The 14,216-nt window shown below is 41.1% G+C and overlaps 1 protein-coding gene across 3 annotated transcripts in view; it reads right to left on the reverse strand.

Annotated features, from left to right (window-relative positions):
* cdk14 (cyclin dependent kinase 14) overlaps positions 1-14,216 on the reverse strand; it is a 197,594-nt gene that overhangs the window by 144,067 nt on the left and 39,311 nt on the right. The window contains exon 1 of one of the 3 annotated variants that reach the window (XM_065958352.1): positions 1,733-2,487. The exons of 1 other annotated variant lie outside the window; for it this stretch is intronic. The gene's annotated coding sequence lies outside the window, so the exon portion shown is untranslated. Of the gene's footprint in view, positions 1-1,710; positions 2,488-14,216 lie in introns of those variants that run through there. One more of the 3 variants, XM_020637010.3, reaches the window with a different exon arrangement.

Below are 14,216 nucleotides of genomic sequence, written 5' to 3' on the forward strand. Positions count from 1 at the left end.
GAAAGACATTGTTGTGAGTTTTTCACAAGAAATTCAATAAGAAATGTCAGAATGTGCCATAACAGTCAAAACAGAGGTATACAGTAATTCTTTGAGATCATCTGGACAGATCAGGGAGGCAGTAGAAGCAGTTTGGAGGAGGCCATGACGTCCAGTGTTTTGGACATGGCGTCCAGTGTTGCCATTCAGGATAAGTTTATGACACTTGTTGTCAGATGTGGTCAGTCAACACTTTGTAGGATCTAGTTAGTTTGGAGCTTACTAAACCCCTGAGGACAGAAACTGTTGCTTATATAATGTAAAGCCTTTACATGAAATGACATCCTGCACAAAGTTAACCTGAGCCTGTCCAGGCCACACACCGACACATATATGGGCAGGCATAGCAGGGCAGATTTGATAGCAATCTGAAGACAATATAACACCAAATTAAACAAGATAAGAGTTCAAACAAAGAGGTAGACAGGCTTTGATTATTGATAACTCGTTTCTTGCAATAACAGAAACCAGCTTTGTTATATAAAGCTCTGCCAAGAAGAGTCTTTGTTGCTTCTTAGTTGAGAAGACACTTTGTCACTGTATCTTGACAGCACTAATCCCCTCTCAAACATGACACCCTGATACTCAACAGCTCCTGTTTCCTTCCTTATTCTATTTATTCAGACTAACAAGTCTGGCCTGCTGTCTTCACGAGGAGGTGCATATGGCCCCGCAGAAAGCCTCGCTGCACGTCTTTGAGACTCTGCCACAGATGGTAAATGGCCCGTCCCTGTTTCTCCTCCTCGTCCTCCCCACAGTGCCCACAGTCCATCCCCCCTTGGGCCGGGGAAGAAAAACACAAGCTTGTAGCAAATTTCCCCCCCGAAGTAGGACGACATGTTGTAGAGTGAGCAGAAAAAATGCTGCAGCAGAGCATCCCGTCCATTAGAGCAGTAAACATCAGCACCCATTTCAACCACCACAACGGAAATGCTACTTATTAGCACTGGGAGGGGGGGGGGGGGGACTGATGGTGGAGGTGGTGGTCGTGGTGGCAGGAGAGGCAGGAGTCTTCTGTCTGTGCAGACGTTGTTCCAGACAGAAGGCTACACTGACACTTTGTTGCAAAAACTGCAGATGAAGCTGAAAAGAACACACACACACACACACACACACACACACACACACACACACACACACACACACACACACACACACACACACACACACACACACACACACACACACACACACTTGCATCTCCCTTTTTCCCGCTACTTCCTTCCTCTCCCCAGAGTCTCTCGTCACATCCTCAGCACTGAGCGGCACAGAGAAGCAGGTGGGCCGTCCACTTTTTCAAGCTGCCGAGCTAGCGCGAGGGGCTCACCATCACCCAACGACACCCTCCAAACAAAATCACAACACACACCTTTCGTACGAACACCATGCATGCAGAAATCGACAATCCATTATCTGCTTTGTGGATGCATGAATGCCAACATGCCTGCACATCTGCACATCGCCTGGTACAGTATTGCGCGCGAGAGTGTGGCATGTCTGGGGAATACTATTCACGGTAAACCCCGCACACACACACACACACACACACACACACACACACACACACACACTGAGAGAAACGACGAATCCAAAACAAGGGGAGAAGGCAGAGGGGATGTAATGACAAGGGATGCAGGACAAAATAAGCACCAATCTCAGTCTCCCTCTTACCTTCCAGCAGGAAACAGCTCACCTGGATGCCTCTGAGGAGCAGACAGAACGCATTCAGGCCAATCTCTCCCTGCAAACCAGCTCAAAACATCTCCCTCCCTCCCTCTCTCGCTCTCTCTCTCTCTCTCTCTCTTTCCTCTCTTCCGCTCCCTCGCAAGCTGGAAATGATGAGATTGTACTATGAGCAGAGGGGGGGAGTGAAATCTGAGGCGGCGCAGGGTATTAGGAGGATGCGTTGTGTGTGGCAGACGGCCCAGAGAGACTGCGATCTCTTGGATCATGAGGGACCGGTTGGAGAAGGAGGGATTTGGGAATGGGTGCGATGCAGCAGATGGGTGAGAAGCAAGTCTGCCTGCGAGGACATCCGGAAACCCTAAAGGACCCCTGCTCAGCTAAGATGGTACGGCCCAGAGGAGTTTAAGGAAGCTAACAGTGTCTGCAGCAGCAGCAGCAGCTAGCAGACGAGGGCTACAGTGATGCAGCTGCAGCATGAATCTGAGCGGAGCTAAGCTAACAAGAGGATGAGCTACTTTTAACCTCGACTTGTTTTCATCAGCCTCTCTGTAGCATCACTGAAGCACCTCAGATGAAATGTGAAACCTACATGTAGCTGTCTGCTCGAGCAAAATAGGATACCATCATCAAAAATTCAGACTGATAACCTCACTTTGTCACACTGCCATGCTTTTTTTTCCAGTAAAAAATCGTTTTTTTCCCCAAAATGTGTTGAGAAACAGGAGTAGGTTCCCTGCAGCACCTCTACAGCAGATTGATTATAACCTAGCAGGATGCACAAGAGAAAAAATACATTATACTGCAAAATCGATTTACAGCACTAACATTCAGGCTTTAAAGGCTTAATATGTGATTTTTCACACCTAAATGTAACAGAAATCAAGAATATCCTCTGAAAATAACTCTGTGAGTCATGACTGTCTACAATGGGTGTAACACCCGAGTTCCACTGTCTGTGATGTTTTCAGAGTTTTCAGAGTCCAAATTTTCAGGTAAATTTACATGCAGTGTGAAGATACGAGCATAATAAAGATCGCTAGCATTAGCATGCTAACACAACAATGCAGCGCGAGTTGTTTTTGTTTCAAGCTGGTGCTCAAGGGCGACATCTGCTGGATCAAAAAATCACATACAAAGCCTTTAAAGACGAGGTTAATACCACAGCGTAGGTTTCACAGTGTCCTTTATCCAAATAGTTGAATCATAAAATTCATTTTTTTCTTTAAAAAATAAGATTCATGATACATTTTCCCGTGAAAGTGTTTAAAGGCTTTATATGCAATTTTTTTATCCAGCAGATGTCGCCCTTGAGCAACAGCATGAAACCAAAACAACTTGCGCTGCATTGTTGTGTTAGCATGCTAATGCTAGTGATCTTTATTATGCTGGTATCTTCACACTGCATGTAAATTTACCTGAAATGAGCGTGATCTAGAAACACAGTTAAGCAGTGAGTACAGTATGTTATTCTTCTTTTCTCTAGTCCCTCAATTAAACAACTTTTATACACGAGGGGAGGAGTCAGCCAGCTGTCCTGGCGATGTAAACAAAGTGAAGATAGGACTCTGAAAACTCTGAAAACATCAGAGACAGTGGGACTCGGGTGTTACACCCATTGTAGACAGAGTTATTTTCAGAGGATATACTTGATTTCTACATTTAAGTGTGAAAAATCACATATAAAGCCTTTAAACTGAAATTATGATTATATATCAAACAAACTAAACGTTTATGCTAACAATGCATTTGAATTAATAATGATATAAATTATATTATCTGTTGGACAACCATTCAAAAACTCTATCACATGTTCTGAAAATCAACTATGATGAGATCAGATTACCAGGATGGAGAAAAGGGGAAGTAAGAGGAACAAACTGTCATAAAGAAATGGATGTAGCCTCTTTGAAAATTGAATCTAGTTCAGAAGTGCTTTAGACCTGTTTTCTTTCTAATGTCAAACAGGCGCAATCCCACTAGATGTGTAGAAGTTGGATTGTATAGAAGTCTTTCAGAGAGTGACCCCACTTGTCATCAGATGTTTTTCTTTATGTGCCTCAGTTGACATTTGAAGTATGTTTGAATAATGTTCATTTTATACGTTTTTCGACTGAAGTAGGTGATAAATCAAGTAGGATTTCAGGACAGTAGTGAAACAGAGCTAACTTCCCTCTTAATTGTGTGAAAAGGTAGGTTGAAGCAATCTTTAAGGCAGACCTCAATTATGGTGATATTATCTATGGACTAGAACCCGACCGATATGAAATTTCTGGGGCCGATACCTATTTATCAGCCGATATATTTCTCATAGATCTTTGAGAGCTGTAGTAATAGATATAAATGTACATGTATTGGGTTGATCCCTCAAATACAGTTATAAAACACTTTGTGAAAAAGATATATAATGAAGACAAGATGGAAAGTAACTGCCCATGTACGTGAATCACCGCTTCACACTCTGTGGAGTAATAAACCATATAGCGCCCTCTGCTGGTGAAAGAGAACTGCTAGCGTAATACAACAATACTAATATGAATTGAATGCTATTTGACTGGTTAAAAAAACTAGTAATATTGGTGAATATCTGCTTTCAAATAGCCGTTACAGATACTCACTGGAAAAGCTAATGTCGGACGATATTATTGGCTAGCCGATAATCAGTCGGGCTCTACTATAGACATGCGTATGCTTCCACTCTTAAAACCCTAGACTCAGTTTAACGCTCTGCTCTTAGATTCATAACCGGAGATATGAAGTTACATCATAGGACCAATGAGACTAGAAAGCAGTTTGATAACTTTGTTTCTGTAGAGGCTTAAATTCAAAACTACTTTCAAAGCACATTTTTTGCCAGGTATATTCAAAAAAAGATGTAACTGAAATAAATATTAGCACATGAGAATATATGCATAAAAATATGTGAATACTGAATCGATGTAGCAAACACACATTGTGCACGTAACATCTCCTTTAAACCCTTTTTTAAACTGAAGCCAGGTTTCTGTTAGCAGGATATCAGCCTGTTTGTGAGCAGTGATGACGTCATTAATAATTAATGTGTTTATGTTAGCGATACACAAATTAAAAACAGAAAGTTACAGAGCGCAGGAAGTAATAAAAACAGGGTCCGACAAAGAAGGCTTGATAAAAATCAGACAGATTTTTCTTAGGGTCCTTTGAGTGCTTACTAGGGATGTAACTCACTCAACTCACAATTCACGATATGATTCTCTCACAATTTATTTTACAAAATTAGACAAATTATGACGGAAAAGATTCCTTAAGGGGCTTGCAAACCCACTTGTTTGGCCTTTTCCATGTTTTATTTCTCTCAACAAGGAGGTGATTGGAGCGTCTCATCGTGGTGTCGATTAAATGCTGCATCATGTTGGTTGTGCTATTTTTGTAGTTCCCCATCTTCTTGTAATATTTGCACACAGTTTTTGTCTCGTCTGTTATCTTTAATTTTCTGTCTTGGGGAAGCCAAAATGCGTCCACACCTTCAATTTATAAGACGGTGGTGCGTCCTCAATGTCTAAATCTTGCTGTGCAATGTTATTGCGATTCATTTTTCAGATTGCCGATGTGAATATTGACTCCTTTGAATCGATTTATCAAGATTTTCTTTACATCCCTAGCGCTACACCAATGATGGAGAACAAAAAAAAAGATGAAATTACTTAAATTATTACAAGAAACGGTAGTTCAGTAGTCGTGGGTGCATCACGACGTGTCTTTCCTAAATGTATCAATATTGTTGTTGAAAACAGAGAAGAAGCTGCCTCCTAAATCATGTCGCGCTCCGTCACACTAAAATACTAATCATCAGAAAGGGAAGAGTTTTCCTTTGTTCACATTCTCACTTAGTGCCCCCCCCCGCCCCCCTCGTATTTCCCTGCACCCTCTTTCTCTGGGCCATGTATGACCTTGACTGACAGGCTTGTTGCTACAGGAACCGCTCCATGTCTATTGTGTTGTAGAGAATCAGGAAGGTGTGAAATTCACAATATGACGGCTCAGATTGGATCTTAACCAGTCGATTTCCAGAGAGACGGGAATCGTTTCAAACCGTAACAAACTGCACCCGAGATTATTTGCATTTTAACAGGATTTAACCCCTTTAACTATCACCTATGCACACACATATGTACACACTGACACACACACACACACACACACACACTGGGTTTAAATGTGTGCAGAACAGAGAGGTGGAAAAAGGCCTGCAGGTCATTCATTATTCAGAGTTGCACACTAAACAACCTCACAACTCTGGTCCAGAAGCACATAAAACATTCACATAAACATTTATAAATACACATACTGTACAGCACCACTGGGGTGACTTGAGGGTCTTTCATGGGGCAAAGGTGAGTCAGAGGAGAGACACAATGAACGGTGGGCCTGGACGTGTGATGAGAATGAGAATAGAAGCCAGACAGAAGGTACAATACAAACAAAGAGGCTCGCACTTACAGAGGAATAAATCTGAAACTAAAAATGTCTTCCTGGTAGAGTTGCAGTAACTTGAAACTGGTCTCGGTCACATTCCCCACTCTCTCTCTCTCTCTCTCTCTCTCTCCCTCATTGCTGACTCTATCCGCTGTCCTATCTCTGTAAAATAAGCATAATACGTCAAAAGAAAATCTTAAAAAAGAGAGAAATGATTTCTGCAATATAAGTAACATACTTAATTGTGTATGTTTATGTAGAAATGTGTTGCTCCCCCTGTTCTCTCTCTCTCCACCTTTCCTCCTCCTACTCGGTGTGTCAGAGGGTTGGACGGTGTGTGATGAAAGGAGGAGCGGGTTTAGATTTGTAATCAGAAAATGACAGGTAGACCCAGATAAGAAAAAAGTATTGAAGTTTAAATTGTTGTACATAAAACGACGCTGCATTTATCTGTTAGAATTGTATTTTTTTCAATAAATTAAACATAATATATAATGCACAAATACAAATTTAGCAATGTCAGTTTCTTTCCCAATTTCGTTCTGCTCTACTAATGACATCTAAGACAACAGTATGTTCACGTTTTTTTTTTTTTTTTATACGTGCATGCCGAAAAGCACTGAAGGCAAAAGTGTATTCTTCTACAGAACATACACTGTAGACTGAAATAGTTGTGTAGTTTGTTTGAGGCGACAGAAGGTGCTCAAGTCTGAAGGCGTGATTGAAGAGGAGGTGTGCAAACAGTTGAAGGTCACAGAGCTTCTCATTATCTAACCGCAGACGTGTTGTTTCATTAAACAGTGGTCAGCAAGGCAGCAGACTCCGAAAGGATTTAATCATCTGAGCTTGATTTCAGGGGGATTTGGGATTTCTGAAGACGATTAGAGGTATGATTGAACAGAGCAGCATGTTCTCAGAATGAGGCTGATTGGCCATGATTCCTACCGAACCAGTATGAAAAAGACAGTTGTCTAAAATTAGTAATAAATAAGTAACTGTTTAACGACTGCAGCAAAGATGTAGTGAATAAACACCTTAAACATTTCAGTTTCATTGTGCAACACTTGCTGTGCTGGTTTCATTTTGCACAAAAAAAAGTCTTTGGGTGGTTTGGTAAAAAATGTGAGCATATTAAATTAAAGTAAACCAGTAACCCTACTCACGTTACTTCAAATCACAGCTACAGTATGTCAGTGAAGTGATTAAGATTGACATCATTAAAAAGAGAGTTTTGGTTTTAAACAGATAAAACGTAGTCTCAGTGAAATCACCAATTGGTTTTCTGAAGTGGACTTTTGAAGACTAATGGTGGCCATAAAGGAAATGCAGTCTCACACTAACTTTTGCTCTACACATAACAGTAAAGAGCTGGAGCTGAGGCGGGTCTTAAGCCTCATGACCAAACAGCAACCCGCCCGCTTGTCACTCACACCCCTTATCCACAAAATCAAAAAGCTCTGGGTTCTAAAGACAGTTCACCCCCCGCACGGTGAGGGCTGATATAGAAACGAGCTGTTCAGACCACAATGTGTTGTTCTTTCTTTTATTTTTCAACTTATTTGGGGGGGGAGTTTGGTGCCTTTACTGGATAGGACAGCTGACGAGAGAGAGGAAATGTTAGGAGGAGAGAGTGAGGGATAACATGCAGCAAGGGGCCGAGGTCTGATCCAAACCCATGGCCGCTGTGATGAGCACCTCCATACACGGGCTATCCAGACCACCTCTGTTTTTCAACATGTTTAATTCTGTTGTTAAATGACCCATTTCTAAAGGGGTGTCAATGGGACTTCTTGGGCTTTATTTGGAGTCAGCCTCAAGTGGACAATTGAGAAACTGCAGTTTTTTGCATTTTTGCACTGTCTTCATTTTTTTACATCAGAGGTTGCCGCTTGGTTTTAAACTGGTGGTGGGTCAATAAGAGCTTTTTGAAGACGTCACTTTGGGCTCTTAGAATAATCATTGTGTTGACTTTTCTCTTCTGATGATTCATTTAAAGTTCAACAGTTTTTGCAGCTTTACTTTAGTTAATCTTAAAATGTGATAGATTATATATATGATATGCAAGTACTGACACTGAGTGATCATATTCTTGTATTTCCCCGACTATTCTGACGGACTGAAATGCATCTGCTTATAGATATCTGTGACTGTTTGAACTCTGATACTGTTCATAGTCATTGTCTATGTTCAACAACAAGAAGATGGATCACTGTGAGTGACAGCCGGTATGCAACAGTACAGTGACCTTTGACTGTCTGGTAAAAACTATTTTCATGTGTAGTCAGAGAAAACCGACCATAATCTTCAAAATCAAATGAATTGACGTCACGCCCCTTCTGCTAACCGAAGCACACATTTAATTTACTCATAAGACATTCAAAACCAGACAGACACTTCTGACAGTTTGGAGCAGACTCTCTCTGTTATGCAAAGTTCAGTGACTGTTTTATCTTGCCGTTCTTCCTCTTCTCTGCTTATCCGGTTAAGAACGCTGCAAGGAGCCAAATTTATCAACAGAGCTGTCAATCAGGATTTCAAATCTGCTCTTTTTTTTTAACATCAAATGACTTAAAATTAACGCTTGAAGACAAATCAGCAAGATAATAATAACTTTCAGGACAGAAACTTTATATGACGTGTATTGTCACTTTCTAATTTGACCCATGTCCCGTCTGTTAACATGGAGGGTTTATGAGCTGTACCGCAGCCAGCCAGCAGGGGGAGCCGTCACGCGGCTGATTCTCCGTCCATCTTAATAGGCTATACAGTTTACGGTTTATAACAAATCACACAGTGTGAGACATAAAGACAAAAAGTCTGGGTGAAATCTGTCTCAGTGTTCATTATCAGATTGTTAATGTATCAGAGTGGACATAAAAATTCAGACTTTTAGGATTTTCATGCACTTGTACGTTTTGCAAGCTTTCTAGGAGAGCCGATTTCAGGAAAAAAAACACGTCTGAATTGTTATCTTTTGCCTGCGATGGTACACAATATCCCACAGAGTAAAGGATCATTTTTTTCTCATTGCTTTTCAAACATGAGTGAAAGCTTTATGTAAAACATGCAGAACAGAGATAATTGGATGCAGTTTTATTACTTGTAAATAAATGATATATTCAAATGATCTGTTAGAAATATTTTTGGAGCACGAGAAGAATAAAATGCTGCTTCGATTTCCCTTTGTTTTTTTTTTAATCATAAACATGCATCTCAGTGTTTTTAACCTCAAAATAAAATTACCATACTAATCTCATTTGCATCTCAGTTTTCTGCAGCAATTTGTATTGAATAAATATCACGCTGACGGCCTCCTGCAGACATCAGCAGCAAACTCTCCTCTGGCTGTAGTGGCCTCCCGTCTGACTCTCATTAAGGCTGCCGCTGTGAATGATGGGGAGCCGCTGAAGTTCACAAACCAGCGACGAGAAACTCTGACGTTTTTCTAAAAGTCATATGAACAGCAGAGATGTGTAGTGCGACGTTTGGCTCCTCCTCCGTCAACTGCTTTGTGCAGCTGCAGCCAGACCTCTATCCGTGTTGTAATAGGATTCACCCTGCTGAGTCACGTAATCACTTGATGACCTCAAATAAATGACGAATTTCTCTGACCTGGATATCCTGATACTGTTCAAGTTTATGACGTCCACCTGTAGGTGCTGCACACACATAGCTTTTAAACAGCATGCCATGAATTTGTTTCTCATTTATCCTACTGTATAACTCTCTGGGGAAAACCAGCAATTACACCCATCAGGTCATTTTATAAACAGGAACTGAAAATAATGGATCACTCAGGTCTGATCGACAGATACCGATACTGATTCCGACATTTTTTAAATCATAATGAATTGTTTCATTGTGGTTTTTTGCATTGTGCTGGCTTCACATACAAACAGGAAGCAGCAGCAACAACTGTCAGCTTTTCAAATTAAATCTTTCAAACTGAAGTGTACATCACATAGAAGAAACTGTTCCATCTCGTCTGAACGTCGTCATGGAGACCATTTGCTGGGCACTTCTTATAGTGCAGTCTGATTGTCTTCAGAGTGAGTGAGAATGTTTAAAGCGTCCAACGATCTTTCTTGATTCGGTGACGTGGATCTGCTCCGTCAGTCCGATATGTAAATTAATCCAATATCAGACCTGATACCGATATTAGATCGGACCTGTCCCATCTCTAGGTGGCACCTAGCCTCTTTCTAAAAAAACACAATAGAGTTTTGACAGTTTTGTAAACTAGTATTTTTTTAAATCTGAAACGTTACATGTGATATTCTACTTAATTGGAGCAGCTTCTGGTGTGCAGACTCAGTACTTTTTTTTCTCTTTGGATGTTTCTTGTCCAGCACCCACTTTAACTTTCTCAGATGTGTGTGCCTTTTCGACATTTCTGTACTTGTATAGTGTCACTGTTTCTGTATTTTTTCTTTTAAGTCTAACAATTCTGTTTTAATCCTAAAAGCCACTTTGTGTTTCACATATGAAGCAATGTTCACTCCACATGTCCCTGTCAAATAAAAAAACCCTAAAAAAAACACAAAAAAGTAACACAGAAATCAGACTGTTTTCTCCAGCTCCTCAAAGCCTCACACTGTGCCCTCAATCCTCCTGTAATTTAAAGTTAGAATCCAGAAGATTTAAAAATGTCATTTACCAAACCTCATGTTTGAAACCGCAATATTTTAGGCTCAAAAATAATGATTGTGATTTAATCTCACAGATAGAAGCGTGCAGTCAAATCGCTTTCTCACGGCATTATGGGACTTTGTGATGTTTTTATATTTATTTTAAACAATGGGACACTAAGCTTATAAAGCATGTTTGGCTGTTCTGTAACCAGATGCATGAGAGATAACCTCTCCTATCCGTACTTTAAATGATCATCAATGTAAAGTGCATTGAGCTTACCTGTAATGAAATGGGCTTCTTCATTAAACTTTCTGTTTCATTCAAATGGCTCACGGTGCTTTGAAAGTCCTCCAGGGTGAGGTAGACATGAGTTTAACAAAAACACACCACCTGTGACTCATTCACGACTTCCAATATAAAAAAGCTTCACTCTTTAGCAAGTAGCAAATTCAGATTTTTGTCTCTAATAAAATCGACATTGATTCTGTTTTTTCTGACATGTGCAGTTTGAGCACTTTGTTAAATATATAATCTTTGTATCTGTAAGAGGTTTAAAGTAAAGCTGTCAAACGATTACATTTTTAAATTGTCATTAATCGCTAAATTTCTATCATTAATCACGTTTTTAAATGCATAAAAATTATTATGCTTTTATTTTGAATTTGTCTACTGTCTTGAGCTGAGGGTACTTTACTTGCTGAATGAATTTAACCCTGCTTTTATTTTGAAATTAAGTAAGGCCCGTCTGGTAGACTGAACGTTACAACAAAAACGTAACCACAGAAAAAGGACCTTATTATGGATGAAAAACTAAATGAAAACAGCTCAAAGAAAGTGTACAAAGGTAAATGTTTGATGTCATAAAGTGGATATTACTTTGGACTTGACAGCTCAGATCTCTGAGAGATTTTTTTAAGTGAAATGAGACATTTAAAGATGCAGCAGTGTCGTTCTTTTCCATCACTGTGACTACAGGGAGACACTGAGGAGACGTATCCACGATGCGCCTAAAGGGATAAAATAGCATGCCAATAATTGCGATCCAAAAAATGTATTGCATTAATTACAGCTCTTACATTAAGCGTGAGTGACAAGTTAATGATGACAGCCTGATTTTAAAGCAGCAGTCATTTGCTGAAGCCAAGGTCCTTTCATTGTTTGTGTTCTGGAGATCTCTGAGGGCTGTGTAGTTTATTTATTTTATTATATGTACCGGTAAGTACTTTTTTTTAAACGCTTCAGTACTTTTCGATAATAAAATGGAGATTTAATCATTTTAAAAACATGTGGAATCGAAAAGTATCGAAGTTTTGATAAAATGCTGACAATCTCAGTGCAGTGCATAACAAGGATGACAGGACGCTCCTCCATTAGTTAGCAGCAACCTTATCACTAGTAAACAAGGTCAGTCAAACAACTGCCAGAGAAGCTGGATATCCTCACACGAGTTGGAAAAGACCAGAGTGAGATCAGAGAGGCGGGGTCCCCCTCAGGTGTCTATTAAAATGAGCCTCGCATGTTCACACACAGCGCTGAGTCCGCCTCCCCGCTGCCTGCCTCGGTATAATTGGCCGAACCCCCAACATGGGCACAGACACACTAAAGTAGTGAAACACAAACACAGAGAAACATGTAGGAGGGACTTTTGGGCTGCTGCTTCACCTTGACTCCTCCTTGACAATAAAACAGACGAACAAACATAACAAAGTGGCACCTACCTCTCGCAGAAAAGAGCTAATCGATTGACAAGGACAAAAGCGAATAATGCCGCAGAAGCACAAGATCCAGTTAACGCCGGCCATGGCGGAGAATGGAATGAATGACCTAGAGAGGATGAAGCGCCCAGCTGCTGCTCTTAGTGCTCCAGCTGTTTATGGGTTTTTCCTGTCTGTGTGTGTTTTTCTGTGCGCATGTGGACAACAGTGATATTCACACCCGGTCCTGGCCTAAATCCCCCCCCCCCCCCCCCTTTAAAACTCAGATTGCACATCTGTGCAGCGTCCTTCCCCTCTCCACTGTCTGTATTAGGATTTAGGATTGTGCTGATGCCTCTGGCCGCTCTCCAGAAGAAAAGAGAGCCACCATGTTTCCCCTCCATCACTCTGTCATTGTTATTCTGCAGTGCGCTTCTCATTGCCTGCCACCTCTGGGCCGCTGTAGATCAATACAAGAGCAAACCAAATCACACACACTCAAACACACACACACACTAAAACTGCTTATTGGAAAACATTTCATCCCCCCCCCCCCCCCCCCCCCGGCTCGGCATTCCAATTAATTTGGGTCTAATTCATAAAACAATAGGTCTGCCTGCGGAGACGAGACGGAGACGTCACACAATTACTTTTTTCATAGTGGTGGTCAATCAGCTCATCAGTCTGCTGTTTACTCGCCGTCGGGGATAAAGTGCAGCTTTGTGCGGCTGATGAGCTTCAGAATGCAAATCAGCAGGATGACACTACACGCGCACATAAAACATACAGAGCTGCTGCAGAATTTTAAAGAAGCGCTCTAATCCCTATTCATGGCTGAGCACACTGCTCCAGGCCCCTCAGATTAGGGCTTACATTTTACTGAAGCGAACCTGCACAAAGTGGCAAAGTCTCAGAGGCGTTCGGTGCTGTAAAAAAAAAGTGTGACTTCTAAAGCTGGATTGACCTTGGCTTGACTCTTTACTTCATGAAGCTTTTAAGACGTAAAGTAAAGAAGACGGGGTTGGCTGCAGGGGCACTAAGACAAAAAAAAAAAAATGTCTCAAACTACCTTGATTGTGAGAATCAGTCAAGCAGATTGTTGTCTGAAGGCGTCACTGTCAGGCTTGTGGATGTGCTGGGATAATGGTGAGAGCCGCTCTCTGGATGAGACGACTGTGAAGCGGTTGGTGTGTGTTTCCTGGCTGCTTGTCAATGCTGTAAATGTGACACATTGACAGAAAGTGCAGACGGGATTAAGGCTCAGCTCGGCCAGCAGATGGCAATGACTCTCCTGCAGGACGGTGAAATGAGCTCCAGAGACTTTGGAAATAATGATGTATTAAGTTCAAGACTGAAATTAAAATTGTGTTTAGTGGAAATCTTTGTGAAACTAATCCCTCGCCCCCAAGACAATCAGTCAGTGACATTAAAACCATTCAGTAGCACTTGTATGCTCAGTCTTCAGAACACACACTGTACTTTGAAAATCACATAGCTCAATTCAAGGTACTTATCTCTAGTCTCAAGTCTGTCGTCTCTCATCCAATAGGTCAGGGGGGTTTGTCCCCAGCTCCTTGCAGGCACATGGCAGAGTGTCCTTGGACAAAACACTGAACCCCAAGTTGCTCCGACTGCTGTAGCGTAAATGTGTATGAATGGGATTAGTTAATACTTTTGAAGCTTTCCCCATTTCACCATTTTTGTGATGAATAA

This window comes from Labrus bergylta, chromosome 8 (genome assembly GCF_963930695.1).
Source record: "Labrus bergylta chromosome 8, fLabBer1.1, whole genome shotgun sequence".
Lineage (NCBI taxonomy): Eukaryota > Metazoa > Chordata > Actinopteri > Labriformes > Labridae > Labrus > Labrus bergylta.